At 37.0% G+C, this 21,719-nt stretch overlaps 1 long non-coding RNA gene across 1 annotated transcript; it reads left to right on the forward strand.

Moving 5' to 3' along the window:
* The first annotated feature begins 7,001 nt into the window (after positions 1-7,001).
* On the forward strand, positions 7,002-19,861 carry LOC113080384 (uncharacterized). The gene is made up of 5 exons (XR_003281849.1): positions 7,002-7,066; positions 7,144-7,265; positions 17,821-17,947; positions 18,463-18,517; positions 18,747-19,861. It is a non-coding gene; the product is annotated as an uncharacterized LOC113080384 (long non-coding RNA).
* The last annotated feature ends 1,858 nt before the right edge of the window (positions 19,862-21,719 follow it).

Raw genomic sequence — 21,719 nt, forward strand, 5'->3', positions numbered from 1 at the left:
CCCAGACTATTGTTGTATTAAATTACTTGTTAATAAATAGTTGTATCTTTATTGAAATGACGTCTCTGTCATTACTTTAGTATCTGTGTGTGAGAGCCCTCTTGTCTAAATCTAGGTGTTGGAGGCTTACATAAGGTAAATCTTGGTGTGAAAGGCCCCAGGTGGCGTAGTCGAGCACCCTACAGACAATACCTTTTGTCACTTAGCTCCTATAGGTCACAAATGCATCCAGTCCGCGGAGTGGAATGGTGCTGCAAGTGGATTGACACTGAGCAGGTCCTTACTGGCCCAAAGAGGCGAGTACCCGGGAGGACACGGGCTCTACCCAGAGATTATACAATTTCGCAAATGTGTTAGGTGTCACCCAGATTAAAACAGGGGATTAAACAGTTACAAAACAGTTAACACAAAAGTTTATGAAATGTCAGATTAAAATAAACTGAGAAGACCAACTTAATTAAAACAAAATAAAAAGATAGAAAGCCATTTTAAATATTCTAGCAGATGTAAGAGGTAATTTACGTTAGCCTACTGTTTAAAAATTTTTTAATATAATATTAAAAGGCTAATAATAAAGTTATCATTGCAAAAGCTTTGTTATTAAAGTCAGCGTTATAGTGAACAAATCATGTATCCAAATAACAACAAAAAGATGCACTTCAGGTGAATAAAAAAAAAGTTCCCAGGCTAAACAATGTTGCTTAAAAATAGTTTTAAACTAAGACTTTACAGTCTAAGTAAAAATATTAATATGTTTCTTTGTGTTGTATGTTACTCCTCTCAGCTGTATTATAACGTGTTCATTATTCAACGGTGACATTATGAAATATGAATTTCGCCATCTAATGATAAAAATGAATAAGCAAATAAATAAACTGACATAATCTGCTAAAACAAGTCTCAAAAAATTAATTATTGTGGAATGAGATGAAATGAAGGATGTATCATAACCACTCTGAAAACAGAGCACATTTTAATTAATCAAGACAATTTATATCTAGGTTCATACGATCCTGTCTTTGATATTTTTAAACAGTTCAGATTGATAAATCCCTGAAAACTGCTAGACTTAATTAGTTTTGACTTTGCAGAGTTCTGTATTATGTTCTGCATTATGAACTTAACAAGAGGCTTCCTCTAGTTCTCTCTAAAATTATAGAGACACAAAGGTAAGAGCATTGATGTTGTTATATATATATATTTATATATATTGTGACGAGTCAGCTGCCTCCTCCCTGATTGTCACCGGCACCCCGTCCTAAATCGCCGCCCTTCACCAGGCTCCCGACTGGAGTGGGTGTGTGAGAGGAGGGGCGCTGTACGAGTCAGGGCTGGCGGCGTGTGATGGGGCACACCTGAAGGAAGTGGAGCCTCATTACCGCCGCTGTTTAAAAGCCCAACGCGCCTCTCCTCAGGAGACCGGTCTCTTCCCCGTGCATGCACACTGGTGTCCTCGTGGGTCCAGGAAGGGTGCGTTGAGGGACTCCCGCGCCACCAAGACGTGAGCTGCCGGACCCGCGATCCGGATGGGAACCGCACCCGTATACACGGCCGACGGGCCAGGATGCCGGGCCGTCCATCCCCTACCAGCGCCGCGGCCAACGAGAGAGACGCGGCCGCTAGGAGAAGCCGCCGCCCCTCGCGCCCCGGACCAAGGAGGGGAGCGCGTGCGGCCGCCGGACTCCGCCCCTTGCCTGGACCCTTCCTTGGTGAACACTGCCCGACCCACACAAACCCCGCAGCACAACGAGGACACCAGATCCCCTGTTATTTTGGACACTTTCCCCCTTTGGCCACTTTTATTCCCTTTGTTTTATGATTTCTGTTAATAAAAGCCTCTCCGAGGCCTGACGCCACGCCCACTGTGTCTGTCTTGTGCTCCTCCCGTGACACTGGTGGAGAATGCGGGCAAGGCGGAGCCTAGACAGCGCAGTTGGGAAACATCTGGTGACGTCACTCCCTCTCGCTTGCAAACGTTCATGAGAACCCGGGCTGGGACGGAGGAAAACTGGGGACAGCCTCCCAGCCACAAAAAGGGTAAGTGACTTCTGTTATTGTCATTTTACCCTGTGGTTGGTTGAGGCTGTCACTAAAACCGGGTTTCTCTGTCCCTGTTCCGGTGCGCTGCGAGAGGGAGGACCGCCCGGAGAGGAATCCCCACCCACGCCGACCGTTTGGAGCCTGGTTGAGGATGGTAGCACTCCCGTGTGGGCGGCGCCCTGATGACGGGGATGTCGCTTGGGAGGGGGAATGTGACGAGTCAGCTGCCTCCTCCCTGATTGTCACCGGCACCCCGTCCTAAATCGCCGCCCTTCACCAGGCTCCCGACTGGAGTGGGTGTGTGAGAGGAGGGGCGCTGTACGAGTCAGGGCTGGCGGCGTGTGATGGGGCACACCTGAAGGAAATGGAGCCTCATCACTGCCGCTGGTTAAAAACCCAACGCGCCTCTCCTCAGGAGACCGGTCTCTTCCCCGTGCATGCACGCTGGTGTCCTCGTGGGTCCAGGAAGGGAGCGCTGAGGGACTCCCGCGCCACCAAGACGTGAGCTGCCGGACCCGCGATCCGGAGGAGAACCGCACCCGTTTACACGGCCGACGGGCCAGGATGCCGGGCCGTCCATCCCCTACCAGTGCCGCGGCCAATGAGAGAGACGCGGCCGCTAGGAGAAGCCGCCGCCCCTCGCGCCCCGGACCTAGGAGGGGAGCGCGTGCGGCCGCCGGACTCCGCCCCTTGCCTGGACCCTTCCTCGGTGAACACTGCCCGACCCACACAAACCCCGCAGCACAACGAGGACACCAGATCCCCTGTTATTTTGGACACTTTCCCCCTTTGGCCACTTTTATTCCCTTTGTTTTATGATTTCTGTTAATAAAAGCCTCTCCGAGGCCTGACGCCACGCCCACTGTGTCTGTCTTGTGCTCCTCCCGTGACAATATATATTTATATATATATATATATATATATATATATATTTTTTTTTTTTTTCTGATTATAATTCAGTATGTATCAATGAATGACACAGTTTTGCCTGTCATGATGGTGTTTGCATGTACGAGTGCAAAATATCTGCTAATTGCGTTGTTTTTTCCTATCACTTACGGTATATGTGGCAGGATGGACTGAATTCAGTCCCTCCTTCCCTCTCCAAGAGGGTCTGGCTGCAGACTTGCACCACTTGCATTCTCAGACTTGCACTCTCAGACACTTGCACTTCCGCTAGTGACATCACTTGCAGTCTTTATTTTTTATTTTATTGAATTTTTTTTTTTTTTACTTTTTGTTTGAATTTCCCAACATTTTATAACAGTAGCCAGGTGGCGAAGACAAGAAAAAAATAAACTAAATTACAATGTCACTTGCAATCGCTACTTGCACTCTCCGCTACCTGTGACACTTGCAATCGACACAAATCGAGCTTGTTGCCAATGGAGACAAGAAGCTGTGGTGGTCAAGGTTGCTGATTGCCGATTTTTGCTGTCGTACGAGTTTGCATGCAATTTTTTCAGATCGTGTGGAAATCGCGTATTCTCGTATGCTAGGGGCTCGTATCATTTGCGATGAATTACGAGCCGAGCAGAGTGGCTTACGAGCACTTCCCTTTTTTAAACATGTCTAAAAAGTTTGTGAGCTATCGGTTTGAATTCGTGACGTGTGCGGTTGAATGAGCCGATTTGTTGATTTATCTGAAGTTGACCAATCACTGACTAGGAAAACCACAGAAGAAAGACGAAGACGGCAGCGCCACGGCGAATGTGGACTATTGACCAGGAGGATAAATTTGCTGAAGTCTGACAGGAACAGCGAGCGCTGAATGATGTTTCTAGCAACGTATTCCAATGCCTTTTTAGTTCTCTCTCTCTCGCTCTCTCATACGCATATGTAGTTTACAGGGACTCTCCATAGACATAACGGTATTCTATACTGTATATCCCCATACACTACCTCTATCCCTCACGGAAAATTCATGTTTAAAATTTCTATTAAACACCGTATAGTATTTTTTTTAAGCCATTTGGTTTACGAGGGCACAGGAATTGTCCTCACAAACCATGTTTACATTGTAATACCTATTTCAAATATTTATAAACCATATACAAGAACACACACACACAGGGTGACCAAACGTCCCGGTTTCCTATTGCTGAAAAATAACCTGTACGTGTAGGAAACAGTCACGGCTTGTATCAATATTTTATATGCAGTTATGAGAGAGGGAGAGCAGTTATATTAGGCGCGTTCGGCTTGAAGCACCGCTGCACGCACAGAATAGCCGCTTTTCCACTGTCGGGCCAGTGCGAGCCAGGGCTTAAAGCGGGCCGGGCGGGGCTCATAGCCCCGGGCCAGTAGCACGAGGCCAGAATACCGCAGGGTTTCCACAGTGGAGCTTGAAGCACCGCTGCACGTCACTAAAACTCGCCCTTTACACGCCTCTCAGAACAACGTCATGCAACCTCAAAATTTCACCAACAAAGAGAAGTTATCAGAAAACTAAGAAATAAGTCACTGGAACATGTGCGATCACAAAACGAAGATGATAAAAGCGGCAGTTTGTTTGCATGCTTTGTTATATATTCATATTCAAAAGCATCGATGTTTTAACTATAGAATAAGTGATACATTGATCATATTGATTCAATTTATCAGGACTCAAAATTAATCAGACATAAATACACTTATTTCTATTTTATTTATTTTTAACGCTCATGAAAATAGCCTGCTTATTCAGTCGAGTCTGTTTCTGTTTATTAGCCACACTAGCCGTCATATTTAGAATGAATGATAATATATCTATTTTTGTAAGCTCCCGAACAAAAAAACATTATTAGGCTATATTCTTTTATGATAGGCAACGTGAGATAAACTCTCGAGACGAGGCTTGTGACAGATGATATAAGTTACTTAATAAATACACGACTGTGATAGAGAATAAGAAGCTGACGTCTGATTTCTTCAAGCGGTCATATTTTACCATGTTTACTGTGGTAACATGTTTAGCGTGCATATCTTTTTCATCGCTTATAAATATTTCTGCCTTGTTTAGTGATTATAATCCACATCAGATCAAGTTATTTCAAACACTGGCTGCTGACTGAAAGCGAGTTTTGAGCTCGACTTATTTAAAAAAAAAAAGTGTTTAATGCTGGTGTTAAAGCTGAAATGAAATCTTTCTGAAATGATCCACAGCGCAGACTCTCTATTTTTATAAAAGCTCCCAAACAAAAATTATTATTATATTTTGATGATATGCAACGTGGAGCTAAACTCACGAAACGAGACGACAGATAAAATGTTACTTAATAAATACACAATTGTGATAGAGAATAAGAAGCTGACGTCTGATTTATCCAAGCGGTCATATTTACCATGTTTACTATGGTAATGTTAATGTTTAGCGTGCCTAGTCTTTTACATCGCTTATAAATATTTCTGCCTTGTTTAGTGATTATAATCCAAGTTATTTCAAACACTCGCTGCTTACTAAGAGTGAGTTTTGAGCTCAACTTATTTTAAAACGTCTTTAATACTGGTGTTAAAGCTGTTATCTTTCTGAAATGATCCGCGCTGATGCTCTCTAGACGCGGAGAAACTCCGCCTTTGTTCATAACTCCTCCTCTAGCCCCAGCTGGCCCGCTTTGGCCCAAGGTTTTCGTCGGGCCAAAAAACCCTGGCCGTTGGCCCCGAGGAAGCCCCGGCGAGGCACGATCAAGCCCCGGAAGTGACAGTGGAAACGCGACTGGCCCTGGCACACACTAGCACGGCCGGTCTTAGCTCGATAGTGGAAACACGGGTAATGATCACCTGTATGACATCAAAGTACCGCGAGAGCGATTCGAATGCATTGGATATCTGTGCTCTCTTATCGCTCTCGCGGTACTTTAATGTCATACAGTGATCCTTCTGTGTGTGCAGCGGTGCTTCAAGTCGAACTTCGTGCAATTGCTTCTGGAATTCGCAGGTTGTAAAATCATGTCGTATATCATCTCGTCCGTACGATTTTCAGATAAACTCACTCGTGCCGTGTGTGTGTGGACATCCGATCTTCCGACCATCCGAATTCGCACCGTGTACGCCCGCCTTAAGGGAGGGAACTGAAAGAAGGGTAGGCTGCATAGACAGTAAAAGAAATGGACACAGCCACCCCATTGGAACTCAATTGAGACAAGTGAAGCCCATTTTTAGCGTTTTTTAGCACTTCCGTTTCTGACGCGCAGACTCAAACGAAGCTAGGCTGGTAGGCTGTCCAAATTCACAAACACCGACTTCCGGGTTTTGCAGTCGCCGGAGGACCCCTCCTCCTTCAACCGGGTAGGAAGCATCCTAAGGAGGATGCAGCCCTGAATTTGGACACATCGTGAGAGTGACATTGTAATTTAGTTTCTTTTTTCTTGTCTTCACCACCTGGCTACTGTTGTAAAATGTTGAAAGATTCAAACAAAAAGTTATCAATAAATAGAACAAAAAAATTAAAAAATAAAGACTGCAAGTGATGTCGCTAGCGGAAGCACAAGTGTCTGATTACTTTCTGTGAAGAGCTAAACGAAACACTGGTGCATTTATTTTGTTCTTGCCCACATACCAAAAAACTTTGGAGCAAAATGTCTCAATTTATTGTTCTCCATATTTACCCTCAATTTGCATTGCGATGGGAAAATGTTTTGTTTGGTTTTACTCGACATGACAAAAGTTTATGTTCAGTTTATGTTACAAGATTTTTTTTTTTTTTTCATTATACTTTGTTTTTGATAACCCCTTGACCTCCTTGGCTTATTTGTAATCTGTCCATAGACTTTATTAATGTACAGAAGATGTTGTTTTCCTACTGTATGTCCTAATTTTGAATATAATAATAATAATAATAATAATAATAATAATAATAATAATAATAATTAAAAAAAACTAAAAAAAAAAAAAAAAAAAAAAGTGCAAGTCTGAGAGTGAAAATGCAAGCCAATCATGTCAGGAGGAAGAGGTTATAGTTCGAACGTACCCCCCCCCCCCCCCAGCAGTACGTGACGCTGGAGGCTCGTGTTGTTTGGGTTCAAGCCAGTTTGTGGTGGTGTCGCAGGTATGTAGAGGTCTATTGTAAATGTTGTACTGTTGCTAGGTTGCTTGTGGTTTATGTGGGATTCCGATTGTTTATAGAACTCCTTGCTGTGTTGCGGTTACCCCATTTTCCATCGGATTGAATGGAATAACGTGTTATTGTTTTGCTGACTCACTGCGCATTGCCTGCGAGATTGGTGTGTCAGCGTGCTGTTGCTCAGGTAAGTGTTCTCCATTTGGGCTATGTGGTTGCCTTGGGTGATAGCTTAATAGAATTATTATTATTGTGTGTTTAGGGATAGCGGCTATAGCAAGGAAGTGTTTGCGGCCTGCCTTGGGGCAGCTGCTGCTTTGCTTCATGCTGTTAATGCACGTCTCGCCTATGCGCGAAATTTGGTTCGCCGAGTCCAAGTTACCGGTGTTCTGAAATATTCGGTTTCTGAGATTGTCGGTGACGCTGGGCGGAGCATACATGAATATTCATGAGTTTCCTGTTTTGCGTTAAAGCGATTCTGAAAATATTAGTGCGTTGAAACTGAAACCTAAACGATTTTCAAAAAGTTACGTTTTAGCATAGAATGACATTATGCTTAGTTTATTGTTGTTTTTATTTCTATTGTAAGTATGCAAAAAAAAAATATATATAGATTGTGTCATGGTTCGTGATTGTTGTAATGATTTACCTGAGATAGGCTATGCTCCAAATGAGCCTTCAATGAAGCAGTTTTACAATATTCTTATTTGACATAAATAAGAGTCGTTTAATAACTTTGCCAAAATGTATCTGTTGTGCCATAATAAAATGTATGATTATTATTCTGTGTCATTCTTAATCGTTTACTCAATCATTCAAAAAAATGTTTTTGATAACAAAGAAAAAGTTGAATGAGCTGAATAAACATTCTTAATCTCTGTATTTATTTACCCCCAAAATTATAAATTTAGTAGATAAAATGCACAATATAGTTAAAAAAAAATGTAAAAATGTCTTTATAAACTTTATTTTAGTATTTAATCATATACTGCATTGTGGTGCACTTGAAAATCATATTGACCCAAATGTGTATTGGTCAAGTTTTGAAATCCACAACCTTGCTGTACTTGTTTTTGCTTATTTTCTACAAACTTATAACAATTAAAATGTTTTGTAGTTTAATAACAAATGGCTAAATCAAAGCATGCAGTAATTTGTATATTCTCATTTCAAAGGTAGATGGATTGCTTTTGCTGAAAAAAAAAAGACTGATTCTGTGTTAAAAGTTTTATTAACAGATGTGGTGAAGGCATTACATAAATGACATTTACCACACACCTCTATTAATATAAAATACATGGTTATGTTTTGGGGAAAAAAAAAAAAAAACAGGTGAAAGCTACACAAGGGTTTACTTGTATATGTGTTTAGGGATAGGCCTACTGATCAACTCAAGCAAGCACATGATATAGTGTTTCGGTTGTAAGTAAATTATTAAATACATTATTAAAGTAAATTCTTATATGAACAACAAATGGCAAACAGAGATTTAAACACCATGAACAAACTCAATGAAATCAGTCTAAATGTTGGGAGAAGAAAGATGCTTCCAAATCAGTGGGACCAGATTGTTTATACCCACTGCAGAATAAGCCATTCAAGAATAACCAACATCTTTTTAATAGTAGTAGAATATCCACCAACATTATCTTTTTTACAAAACCCTTCATTCATGAAACATGTTTTATTAGGTTGTGCTTGGTTTGATTACCTTTTACTATCTTGATTTTTAAAAGTGTGGATTTCAGGAACAAAAATTAGTAAAACTGGTTAATAATACAACATTTGTATAAAATAGTAGGCTTTAGTTTTTTTTAAATTTATTTTGTATATGATTTGTTTAACTATTACACTGATAAAGTACACACTCTGTTGGTCATCATCCACCATCCCCTGCTGATCAGATGAAAAAAAAAAAAAAAAGATTCTGAGAACGTTTAACCATTTCTTCATGTATGTGTGCAGTAGTGGCTCATATATAACTTGAGAAATAAGTCTCCCCCATTAGAAGAGCTTCTGCAAACTAGGAACAAAATAACAGGCAGAAGTGCAAGTATCAAACACTGCTGATTTGTAACAGACAAACAGCTTCTTTACATGAACTGTAGGCTGCCATGCATTTCCATTTGACACCTTTAAGGAGAAAAAAGTTAAATGCTACTTCAGGAGTCTTTATATTGTTCTTTATTTCTCTGCTTACAAGCAGGCACGTGCACAGGTAGGGCTCAACCTGTGCAGAGCACATGCCCTTTTTGCCCTTACACTCCGAAGTGCCCTTTTTTTGGTGGTGTTTTTTTTTTTTTTTTTTAATCACTGCTATTGGTCACCCTTTACGTCTGTCTTTCTGTTTTACCAAATGAAAGTTCTTAAAACGAGCTTGTGTAAATCTTATTCGATCCTCAAGCGGTCAGTAAGCTGATAACTCCGCCCCCTCTATATTCATTGAATCAACTGAAGTTCCACAGCAGCCGCACAGTAGTAGACAACAGCTGAGCTGAACAAAGTTTTGCGAAGGGTAAATAAATATCTTGTTGTTTGAAGAAGTACTAATAAACACTGTCTATAAAGGCTCATATTTTATTTATTTGATGTCTGACTGACTCACTGACTGAGACATGTGGGACGTCGCCTGAGAGAGAGGGCTAGCATTTGCCATCTAGTCATAGCCAATATATAGCCAACACTTAAATAGCCTGTGCAGATAGTAGCATTTCATCTTTTATAAAATGCTAATTTGGCCAAATGCATTTTACCACAGGAAAAACTGAGCGCTCCGTCTATATAGCTAAAAAAACTAGTTTGTAACCTAGATGAAAATGTAATGTGATGCCCGCAGCGGCAGGCGCCGTCTCCGTTTTAATGACGGACAGAAAAAAAAATCACATTTGCACACATTCGCTGGTCAAAAACGATATATTGATAAGTAATACAACAACATATAATTTGTTTTTACCATCGGAAAATCATAACAGGTGCGCCCCCGCGCTGTTTCGTACTGGAACTTACACAGCGACGAGTGATCCTCGTCACCTAGATAACATATATTTCTAAGAAATTTCTTCTTTGATTTATGATTGCAGATACACTTAATTTATTAACATTTAGGCTAATCATGTTATGGTATACTCTCTTTATAAAATGTTGTAAAACATGGTTTTACTACAGTAATGTAGTAGTAACTAAAAAAAAAAATTACAGAAGATCACTGAAATCTTTATATTTTATCATACAGAATGTAATTCGTGATTCATTCCAAGGCTTCATTTATTTGATCCAAAATACAGCAAAATCAGTAATATTGTGTAATATTTTTACAATTTTAAATAACTGTTTTCTATTTGAATATTTTAAAATGTAATTTATTTTTGTGATCAAAGCTGAATTTTCAGCATCATTACTCCAGTATACTCTTCAGTGTCACGTGATCCTTCAGAAATGCTTTTCACTGCAACTGTACTTTTCACACTATTTTTATTTATTTTTTCATTGTTGGCTTATTTTAGGGGAAAGTGTAGTGAATAAGAGACCTTCGAGAGACCAACATCCCTGGTCCACCACAGTATAAAATTTTTGCCAGATACATGGCTCACAGAAGGTTGCTGTTGTATTAGGTTTAAAGAAGCCCTTAAAACCCTGTTTATTTATATTATCTAATATTATTATTATGGTTGTTATTAATCGTGAATAAATCTAAAGCTTTTGAGACTATTATTTTGTGTTATTGAATTTGTCATGAAGATGTGACCATTTCTTCCTTTTATGCAGGCTTACTAAATAATCTTGATATAAAAAAGGGGGGGGGGGCCCTTTTTCAGTTTCAGCACATGCCCCTCAAAAGGTCTGTGCACGGCCCTGCTTACAAGTATTACAATACAGTGAGTTTGTAGCATGTTTGTGCCACCATATGCTACACATCTTCAAAATACATACTTATCAAATGACATAATTTTAATAGCAAAACAGAGGAATATGAGAAAATATTTAACAGCTGCTGGCCCATTTACTTGAAGCGTATTCTAACGACGGGCTGCCTCTGGCAAATCAGTGCTGTAATCGTTGAGTAAACATTTAAAACGGCAAACAATTAATAACATTTTGTGCACAAACGAACAATTATATTCTACGTTTGCTTATCTTCATTCGAGGCTGAAACGTAATTAACCTTACGTTACCTTGTTGAACAGTTTTTATGATCCGGTGAAAACGCACTAATATTTTCAGAGTCGCTTTAACGCGAAACAGGAAACTCATGAATATTCATGTATGCTCCGCCAAGCGTCACCGAAAATCTCAGAAACCGAATATTTCAGAACACTGGACTGAGTTCATCTTTCAAAGACACTGCATCATAGGCCCCTTGTGTGGCCGACTGAGTATCTGCCCTCAGATTAAGCCTCTTAAAAGTCCTTGTAAACGCCCACATTTCTAAGAATTTTCTTAGAATTTTGTCACTAGGAGCTACTTTTTGCATTAAGATTCTTTATGAATACGGGCCCAGGATTCCTCCTATCGAAACATTGAATCGTCGACTATTCGGGGTCACCCTTAAAGTTGTATAACTTATAAAAGTTTGTGTCTTACTTTTATTGTTCTAGTCCAAAGAAAATGTAACTACGTATAATGTGTTGGAAAACCCTTCAGCTGTTAATGTGTTGCTGACAAATAGATATGTGATGCACAACTCATTCTGAAGTTCAAACACATGCTATTAAATAATACTAATACTAATACTACAACTATTACTACTATAACTACTACTACTACTACTAATAATAATACTAATGATAATGAGTGTAGAATTTGGACCAATCAGCAGAGATGTATAGTAACGAAGTAGAACTACTTCACTACTGTACTTAAGTACTAAAAGGCGGTATCTGTACTTTACTAGAGTATTATTTTTTTTCTCCTACTTCCACTTTTACTTCAGTACATATTTTCGCTGAGTTTAATACTTTTACTCCGATATTTTTTTTATGTGCTGCATCGTTACTCGTTACAATTATAAAAATGTTACGAATCGTTCCATTACAAACCACTGCCAGAACTGTAGATGGCAGGTTTGATGAAGCTGGCACATCATTGAGCGAATCAAGCGAGACTGCGCGTGCTGACTGAACTGCTGTGAAGAGAGAGATGAACACCGAGCCGAGCCAGATAATGACTCGTTCACGAGTCAAGAACAGGTTGCATCGGTTCTCGGATGACCAGTAACGTTAGTTCTTTCTGACAGTTCGATTCAATAAACCAGTTGAAGAAAACAGTTCACCGATTTTTTTGCGCTCGACGCAATGGCGTCATTGGCGTTGACTGCACCTGGGCTCATAACATTAACACAGAATCAGTTCAGAATCAATCACCAAAAGAATCAGTTCAGTTCAGACGCTCTGTGTGTCGGTTTGCTTCACGCTAAATCACACATGCGCAGTATCATCAGCTCCTCGGTTCACGAATCGGACGCGTCTGACAGAAACGATTCTTGACTCGTGAACGAGTCATTATCTGGCTCGGCTCGGTGTTCATCTTCAGTTCTCTCTTCACATCAGTTCAGTCAGTGTACTGTTTGAGTCAATGATTTACTCCGGGATATTGGTTTGTTTTAACTCAGAGGGAGTGTCAGACACATTAAACAAGTTAACAGCTTAATTCATCTGTGGATTAATGCGTATTAGAGACGCGAACCGTTTAAAATGATTCAGTTCGATTTGGTGAACTGTTTCAAAAAGATCCGGTTACATCGAATGATTCGTTCGTGAACCGGATATCACAAACTGCTTTGTTTTTAACTGTCTTACAACAGACACAGAAGAGAAGATAATGCTGAATAAAGTCGTAGTTTTTGCTATTTTTGGACCAAAATGTATTTTCGATGCTTCAAAAAATTCTAAATGACCCTCTGATGTCTTACGGGTTTGAAACAACATGAGGGTAAGTTATTAATGACATAATTTTGCAAATTGGGCTAACTAACCCTAGTAACCGTTTTTTGTTTACAAGAAGTTACAGTCAAAGGAATTGTGATTGTCCTTTAGGTTAATCATTTGAAATAGTAAAAACAATGTGTTCAAACTTTTGACTACTTTCTTTAATAGCTGCATAACACAATACTTATACTTTTACTTTTAAGTACTTGAGTAGTAAATTTTAAAATAGACTACTTGCAATACTTAAGTACAAAAAAAATTGATTTTTTTTTTTTTTTTTTCCTGTGTGTTGGTGTCTCTGTGTACTGGAAGCTTATGTCACTAAAACAAATTCCTTGTATGCGCAAGCATACTTAGAAATAAAGCTCTTTCTGATTCTGATTCTGATTCGCAACATGAGACACATGCATATTGAGATCAAACTCAAAGAAAACAACCCTTATGAAAAAGAAGTTTAATCAAGTGTGTGATTAGTATGCTTAAAAATTCTCACTGATAAAATGGAATAAAATCAATAAAAACAAATAAAAAAATTACACAGACAGGTGGTCTGCTTTCTATATTTTCATAACAGGATACAGATGTAAACACCAAACACTAAGAAATGTAACTGATGATCCTTTATGGATCCAGTAAGAGTTACAGTGGTGAAACATTAGGCACTGATGCAGTGCACTGAATAGATTAAATGTCCCCCCCCCCACCCCAACATGGTATGTTCCAAATATAGGCGGAGCCAAAGCTTTAAAAGGCAATTTAGGGAGAAAATGGACATTGGCATAGCCAAACTGACACTTGTTTGTATATAGTAAATAAATTAGTTCCATAAGTGTTTGGGTGTGTTTTTTTTTTTTCTTTTGGTTTGGTTTTTGACTATTGCTATGTTGGAGAACTATATGTTTGCACCCTGGGGATTAAAACCACTCTGAACTGTCTAATTTGTTCCCTGCTGTCTTATTTACACCTGGCTGCCGGTACATCCTAACAGTTTTCCAATGGGTTTTTATAACAGGGTTTTACAAATAATGAATAAAATAAGGTATGTGATAAATATAACTTGAAAACACTTTTTCTCTACAATGAAAATTACCCACACTCATGCTGAAGATGCACATTTTCAAGCAGTTATAAGTAAAGAAATGCTCCTATCTTGGTAATAAATACATAAGCATTATTTTTGCATATGCGACTTTATTTCATATTAATTTATAGAAACATTCTATACAAACACTAATCTTAAATTTTAAGAACTATTTTGACCAGAATATTAGTCAGTTATTCAACAAAGGAGCACTCTTTTCTTATGATGGATTCCTTGTTAAACATAAATTCTTCTAAATTCTCAATTGTTATTACTTTAACCCCTTCAGGTTACTAAATCTTACATTTTTTTTACATTTGTTTTTTATGAAAGCCCAAGAGTAATAATAGAGCTATTCATACTCTTTTCCAAAGAGAAAGTGTAAGAGTACCTCATGTTTTGTCTGATTTTAACTCTTTATTAAATGGAAAATGTATTTTCTAGAGAAAAGTGTGGCTGTGATCACAGAAATATCATCTTAGAAATAAGATTAAAGAAGTTTCTTACAAGCTCATTCACATATTGTATCCAGCAGATTTGATATGTCAAAATAAATAATAAATAAATAAAAAATTAAGAATAAGTGTAAATTGTATTTTCTGCAGTGAATACGAGGCAACTGCACTTGCACTTATTTTGGCACTGGACATATTCAGATAAACTATGGTGTAAAGTAAAAAAAAAGAAATGTATCATTGAAAATATTCAGTGTTTTACACCTTTTTTATATCCTATGGGTGAATGTAGTCTTTAGCTTTACTGACTATTCTGACAAATAGTAGCTGTATTTTTACTGAATTAATTTACTTATATTATGAACCAAATTTAATCTATTCTGAATCTAATCTAATAAGAAACACAATGGTTTATGGTTTTGTTTACTGATATATATGTAAAATATACATTTGTATATTGTTCCACTGGTCAAATTCTAAATATCACATTATTGTGTTCGCTTCAACCCGTGGACATGAAAAATAACCACAGACAGATTTTAATGTAACCCAGTTCCGAAGAAAACCGTGGATTTGGCAAACTTTACTGTATAACGACATTGTTTGAGCAAAATGCACTTTTAGGGTAACTCAGTTAAATGTACTATTGTATGTTCTTGTTTTTGTAAAGTCAGTATTTAGATGAGTAAATATTCTTATTTACGGGTAGATTTACGCCATGTTTATTTCGTTTTAGGAAAACTGTTTAAAACTAAGTTGTATGGATTAGTTATCTTCGTGTAATCCACAGTTTCACCATAACCTCTGGATTAAACCAGTGACGTAGTTATGGTGCTCAAGTCCTCCTGTGCTTACGACGGCATGTGCGTTCAAGTCACTTTGGTCGGAGCAAGATGGCGGAGTACTTTATCTTATTTAATAACACAAAAATACAGCAATGTTCTTAAACTCTTGTTCTAGAAAATGAAGAACAAAGAAATGTGAATTAGGTATACTTCGGTTTTTAATGCTTTAAATTATAATTTATGAAGCCACTGCCAACTTTATTGTTAGTAAGTTGCATTGTTATATCATAATGCCATGATCATATTATGCGTCGTCGATTAATTTACTGCGCTGTAAATAGAAAAGCCTGACAATATCACAGCTAAATACCTTTAGTATTGTATATTTCGCCATGTTAATCACTGACACGCCCCCAACTCGTACAGAACGGGGCTTAAAGAAAATCCCGAGCTCCTCACTGGTATTTACGATATTGTGGTGGCGTTCATGTGCATTCAACTCGTAAATACGATCTAGACGAGACTACTTGAACGCACCATTAATTTTTGGGTTGATGGCTGAACATATTCTCCATGTTTTCAGTAAATGACTAGAAATAACCAGACATCAATGGTGGAGTGGGACAGTAGATCAGGCGGGGAATTTGACTCCACCCCAGGCCACCTCTGTTTCTGCAGTCACCACCCAATTCATGTGTCCACCAGACTGAACTACTCTTTGGCTCTTTCAGTTGTTTGGATTGGGTTATACTTAAAAAAATAAATAAAATCCTTAGACCGTGGACGGACAAAATAATCAAATGAAGTATCAAGGCATTCACTGTCTCTATCATCTTTCCCTGAATCTCTCTCTCTCTCACTCTGCACATTGAGTTTCTCTGCAATATGAAATAAACACTTTCAATAATCTATATTAATTATGCAGCCATCAATTGTATGTTGATCACAATCCTAGTACTGGTAACCTTATAAATCATAAAAAGCACATATTTTTCTAAGAGTATAGCCAGCATGTTTAGTTTTGCTTATAGCTTAAACTTTAGCTGAAGGTTCCTGCTCTGACTCAAAAGCTGAACTGTTAACCCTCTCTTGTTCAAAGCAGGAGCACTAACAGCACTAGTGCTACTGTTGCTTCCTTCATCACCTTCAAAATAAATAAGCATCGTACACTAGGCTACATATTGTAGGCTAGAAATAGAAAATCAATTTCTGGTAACAATTTGGCACTTAAAAAATACTGTATCCCCATATATATATATATATATATATATATATATATATATATATATATATATATATATATTTATTTTTTTTAGAAAAGATTTTATCTATTGTAAGTAACTTGTACTAAAAATATACTATACTTTCAAAAAATATATATTTTATCACATTATTAAGAATATTCTAACTACAAGCAACAGCACAAATGAATACAATGCATTAAAGATACAAATAAAAAAAATAAAATAAAAAGTAATAAAATTACTTTCGAGGTTTTTTTATAGGCGTTATTTTTTAGGTACAAAAATTTAGTTAAATAATTAAGTGTAAAACATTATTGCATTTTGCACTATAAATTATTATAGATTATTTTTTATTAAAGTTACAAAAGCTTTTTAATCAAGAGCAGTGAGTGATTTCTTTGTTGTTGATGTTCGATTAATATAAAGACTGCATGCATAATATAAATAATGCACTGATACAGCATTTGTATTCGTATTGAACAAGCGGTCCCAGCTCGTGCCAGCATGTGAACCGTCCCATCCCTAGTAAATATAAATGTGATTCTGACCGACCTGCTTCCTTACTGGTGAACATGGCTGGGATTTTGCAGCAACTTGCTGCGTCTGTGGCCAGGGCTTCTCCTTTTTATACATTACGTCTCTGCTCCTCCTTTGCATTTACACAATTTTCTAAGATAAAGCCTGCCTCTGGATAAAGCCAATTAGGCAGTGCTTCGCTGGTGTTGGGTCATGTCCTGATTCATAGATTCATAAGTCCTTCAATTAATTTGCAGTTGCATACCAGTCTATTGCACGTCAGCCTGATTGACTGCACAGCGTCAGCCGGCAGACCAGAATGACCATCAGGCCAGTGGGAAATGTCCCGCTGCTCCGATGGTTTAACTTTCTTATGTCTAAAGGACAATTTTATACAGTACTTTTAGAAAATAAATTGTTAACTTGGCATAATTAATCAACTTTCACTTTAACACAATACATTTTAAATGTTTGATTTTGAAAATGAAAGATGGCAGCTTCTCAAGCTTCTCAGAATTATACAAATTCTACTGTTTTTCTTTATAGTACTGAACGACAACTTCTCAGCCTCTGAACAAACACAGATAAACACATTTTGCCCATTAATATCAAGGGCTAAGTGTCTGAAATGTAGTTTCTAGTAAAGCGTATTACAGAACATGCAATGGGAATCCATTTAATTAAACTCTATTAAACAGATGTTTTACCCATGCTGATTTGTCACTCTTTCTCTGCAGGGTTTGAATGATCTGAAAGCACGTCTCTGATTGGTCACCATGTCGAGAGACAGTATGCAAATGCATCTCCATCAGAGTGACTCTGACTCCAGTGATGACAGCATGGACAATCCTCCTGTTATGTCATGTGAGTCAGTAAATTGCTTTTTGAATTTTGAGCCACATTTTGCAGAGACAGCTGTGAATTAGAATAGCCATTTTAAAAATGTTTATTTTTTTGCTTTTTCATTTTTTGTTTATTTGAATTTTATGGTAGTACAGAAAACCTTAACAATCGTACTATCTCCATATTTTGGACAGTAGTGTATTTTATAGTATAATGTACAAGAGGACAGCGGTTTTCTGTAAAGAGTCAACCTATATATATAATTTATTTTAAAAAAACAAACAAAAAAACAAAGTAAAATAAGTTCTAACGTTAAAGCTATAGTTTGGTTAAAGTTCAGTTAAACATTTTATTGTACATAATGCATTCAAAAGCATAAATTCAACAAAAATGACAAGTATATGTCTCTAATGATTTCTATTAGCTCTGCATAATACAGTAGGTATCACATTGTGTGTAAATGCCTATTACATGTTATAATAAGACAGGATTAAAACAAAACTAAGAGTGTTTTCACTTGTGTTATTTAACTGCAGCCAGAATGAAACCACAGAGACGCCGACACAGTGTGGACGAACCGACTGAAGAACTGTGAGAGAATTGTGTTTTTATGTTATTCACATGATTCAGAGAACAAGATTAATCGAGAGAGCTTGGCATACATGGGGTTAATTTATTTATTATAAGGCAATATTAATAAAATCATATTAATAAAATGTATTCATTTTTGTAGCATAAAGTGTCAAAATAAACTAGATAATCAGTCAAATATAAACATTTCTATTACAAAACACTGATGTTTCTGTTTTATTCACTCCAGATCTGACATTATTCATCTCAGAGAAGAATTGAACGAACTCCATGAGGAAATTACTCCTGAATGCAATGAGCATATAAAGAAAATGACTGATGTTGTGAATGAGTTTGAAAAAGATAACAGACATGCTTTTTATGATAATATACGAAGAGGTGCTGGAATCGGTGCAATCACAGGCTTGGTTTTAGGATTAGCCTTATCTACATTTACTTTTGGGGATTCTGCCATTGCTGCTGGATTAGGTGCTGCTGTTGCTGCTGCAATTATTTTTATTATTGAAAGATTGAAGAAAAAACAGCAGGGAAAAAAAATCAAGACAAACCATAGAAAAAGAACTTGAGGAACTTCAGAAGAAAATCAGCCCTATTATTAACATGCTAGAGAAGATTTATGATCGTGCTCAGAAAATACTGAGAAACCCAACGCTATCAGAGCACAAAGTCAGTGAACTACGTGAACGTTTCTCCTCCTGCTTTGAAAAAACACAGCTCTTCCAGAGAGATAGGAGTAAAGCAGTGGGTGCACAGAAAGATTTGACTGGAGATCTGTCAGGAACATTTGCTGAGATGAGTTCTGTGCTTAAAATTCTGGAAGAGATCATCGAAGACAAAGAGGAGCAAAATGACAATGACAAACCTGAAGAAACACCCGCAGATAAACAAATAGAAGAACAGTTCAAGAAAAAAGCAGAGACATTCATTGATGAAATGAGGAAAGGAATTAATGAGTTAAAGAATGTCATGAATGAAGTTGATCAAATAAAACAAAGACTACCAAATAATTGAATACAATCTGATGAAATAAACTATTTGAAGAGTTGAGACACAACTTGTTATTCCATCAGCTGACAGAAAACAACCCACAACATCTGAATGTACTGAACGATAGAAACATCCAATTATCCTACAGTGATTAATGTTATAAACATTTACCTAAAACTTATATCAGGTCTATCAGTTATGTCAGAATTATATGTTTAATAGCTATACCTGATGTGCCGAAACTTACAGTTGCTACATTGATTTTGCTCTGCATTATTTTTTTATGTATATACTTTGCTTTATTTTTATTATTATTATTATTGTTTAAACTTTTATTACGCTAATATGTATTAAAATGTACACACAAAAATAATTACAAACAGAATAAAGTAATTCTCTTTAAATCTGAACGGTCTTTTCTGGTTTAATTCATTGCATTGAGTGTAGATGTGTCACACTTTTGAAATATTATCATCCATGTAGTACTTTTCATTTCCACAGTCCACTGGATGAGCTCAAGAGCAGGTGAGATGAACTCTGACCTCTGATATTTCTGATTCTGGTCTCTTCAGTGAAGACTCTCCCTTCACTTACAGAAACTTCATCATTAGTGCTCAGATTTGGTTTCAGTTATTTAGTGTCATATCATCCTAGAAATCATACTCAAAGAAAGGTTTCTTTTTTCTTTTTTACTTTTTTTGATTTAATAAGAGTGCAAATGTAATCAATTGACACCCATAAACAAAGGCATAAACTATAAACATTAATTTCGAAAATGCCATGTTTATTGTTAAATGCCTCATTCTTTGTGAATATTAAACTTGAACACTAACAGTGTTCGTTATACTTTATGAACGCTTACGATTCTTGTTCAAAAGCAGCAGCTTCATAATGTCAGAGGAGAAACTCTATTTACTGATACACTTGTTTCCTTATCATAAAATAATTATACGTTTTACATTTAAAAGGAGTCAACACACAATGTAATGTGTTTAGGAAACTGAATAATTGCTATTTATTGTGCTTGTCATCTTAAAAACGGAGGGATCTAGAAAATAATTTTAGGGTGACATGAGGAGTGTGAGGGTTGACAACACCAAAGCAAACAAAAGCATTCAGTCATCTCAAGTAATTCAAGTTACTTCCTAAATGTAATACATTGTATATTACTTATTACTTTCTTTTGAAAGCATCAGCACGAAGCACAGCCCTGTTAAAAGCCGTGCTCCGCGTGTCCCTTTTATGCTTTGAGCAGCGGCCCCTCCAAACGTCTCTGCACGGCCTGCTCCAAATCATACATACACCGCTGCTTTATGATGCCTTTACTATATTACTGTCATTTGAGCTCTTTTGAGATACTTTCACTGTCAAGCACAAACTGCAATTACAATGTATAAGATTTAAAAAAGAGAGAGAGATTCATAATTTAATTAATCATGCATGAAAGTGACAAAAAAGTGAGAGAAGACATTTAAAGTGATTTATATTTAATGAATGCATTTACAAATATAATTAATATATTTGATGAATGCAAATAAATTCTGTTCATTAAACTTTATATGTATCAAAAAATCCTAAAAAATAAAGTGCATCATCATTTCCAAACAAAATACGAAGCAGCAAGATTGTTTTAAAAATTTATAATCAGAAATGTTTCTTTTGAGTCAAATACATTTTAATGATTTCTAAAAGATCATGTGACACTGAAAACTGGAGTAATGATGAAGAAAATTCTGCTTTGCATCACAGGAATAACATTATATTTTATAAAGTATTACAATGTAAATAATAATAATAATAATTGTATTTTTAATCCTTTCACAATATATATATATATATATATATATATATATATATATTTTTTTTTTACTTTATTTTGATCAAATAAATTCAGCCTAGATGAGCAGAAGAGAGTTATTTCAAAATCATTAATAATTGTAATGTTTTGAATCTTTTGACAGGTACTTTAATAATAATAATAATTCTGTATACTTTACTATAATATATTATAGTACTGTATTATAATACATTATAGTGTTAACATGATTATTAGGGGTTGCTTTTTTTACAGGACAGTATGTATTTTTACAATATAAGATATATCTTTTAATGTGCTACAATATATATTTTTATAATGAGTGCTGGGGTGTGGCCTGTGGGCGTGGCTTGGGGCGTGGTCAGACTTACCTTCATTTTTGTCTCTAGCTGATGTTTC

This window comes from Carassius auratus, unplaced genomic scaffold, assembly GCF_003368295.1.
Source record: "Carassius auratus strain Wakin unplaced genomic scaffold, ASM336829v1 scaf_tig00031189, whole genome shotgun sequence".
NCBI lineage: Eukaryota > Metazoa > Chordata > Actinopteri > Cypriniformes > Cyprinidae > Carassius > Carassius auratus.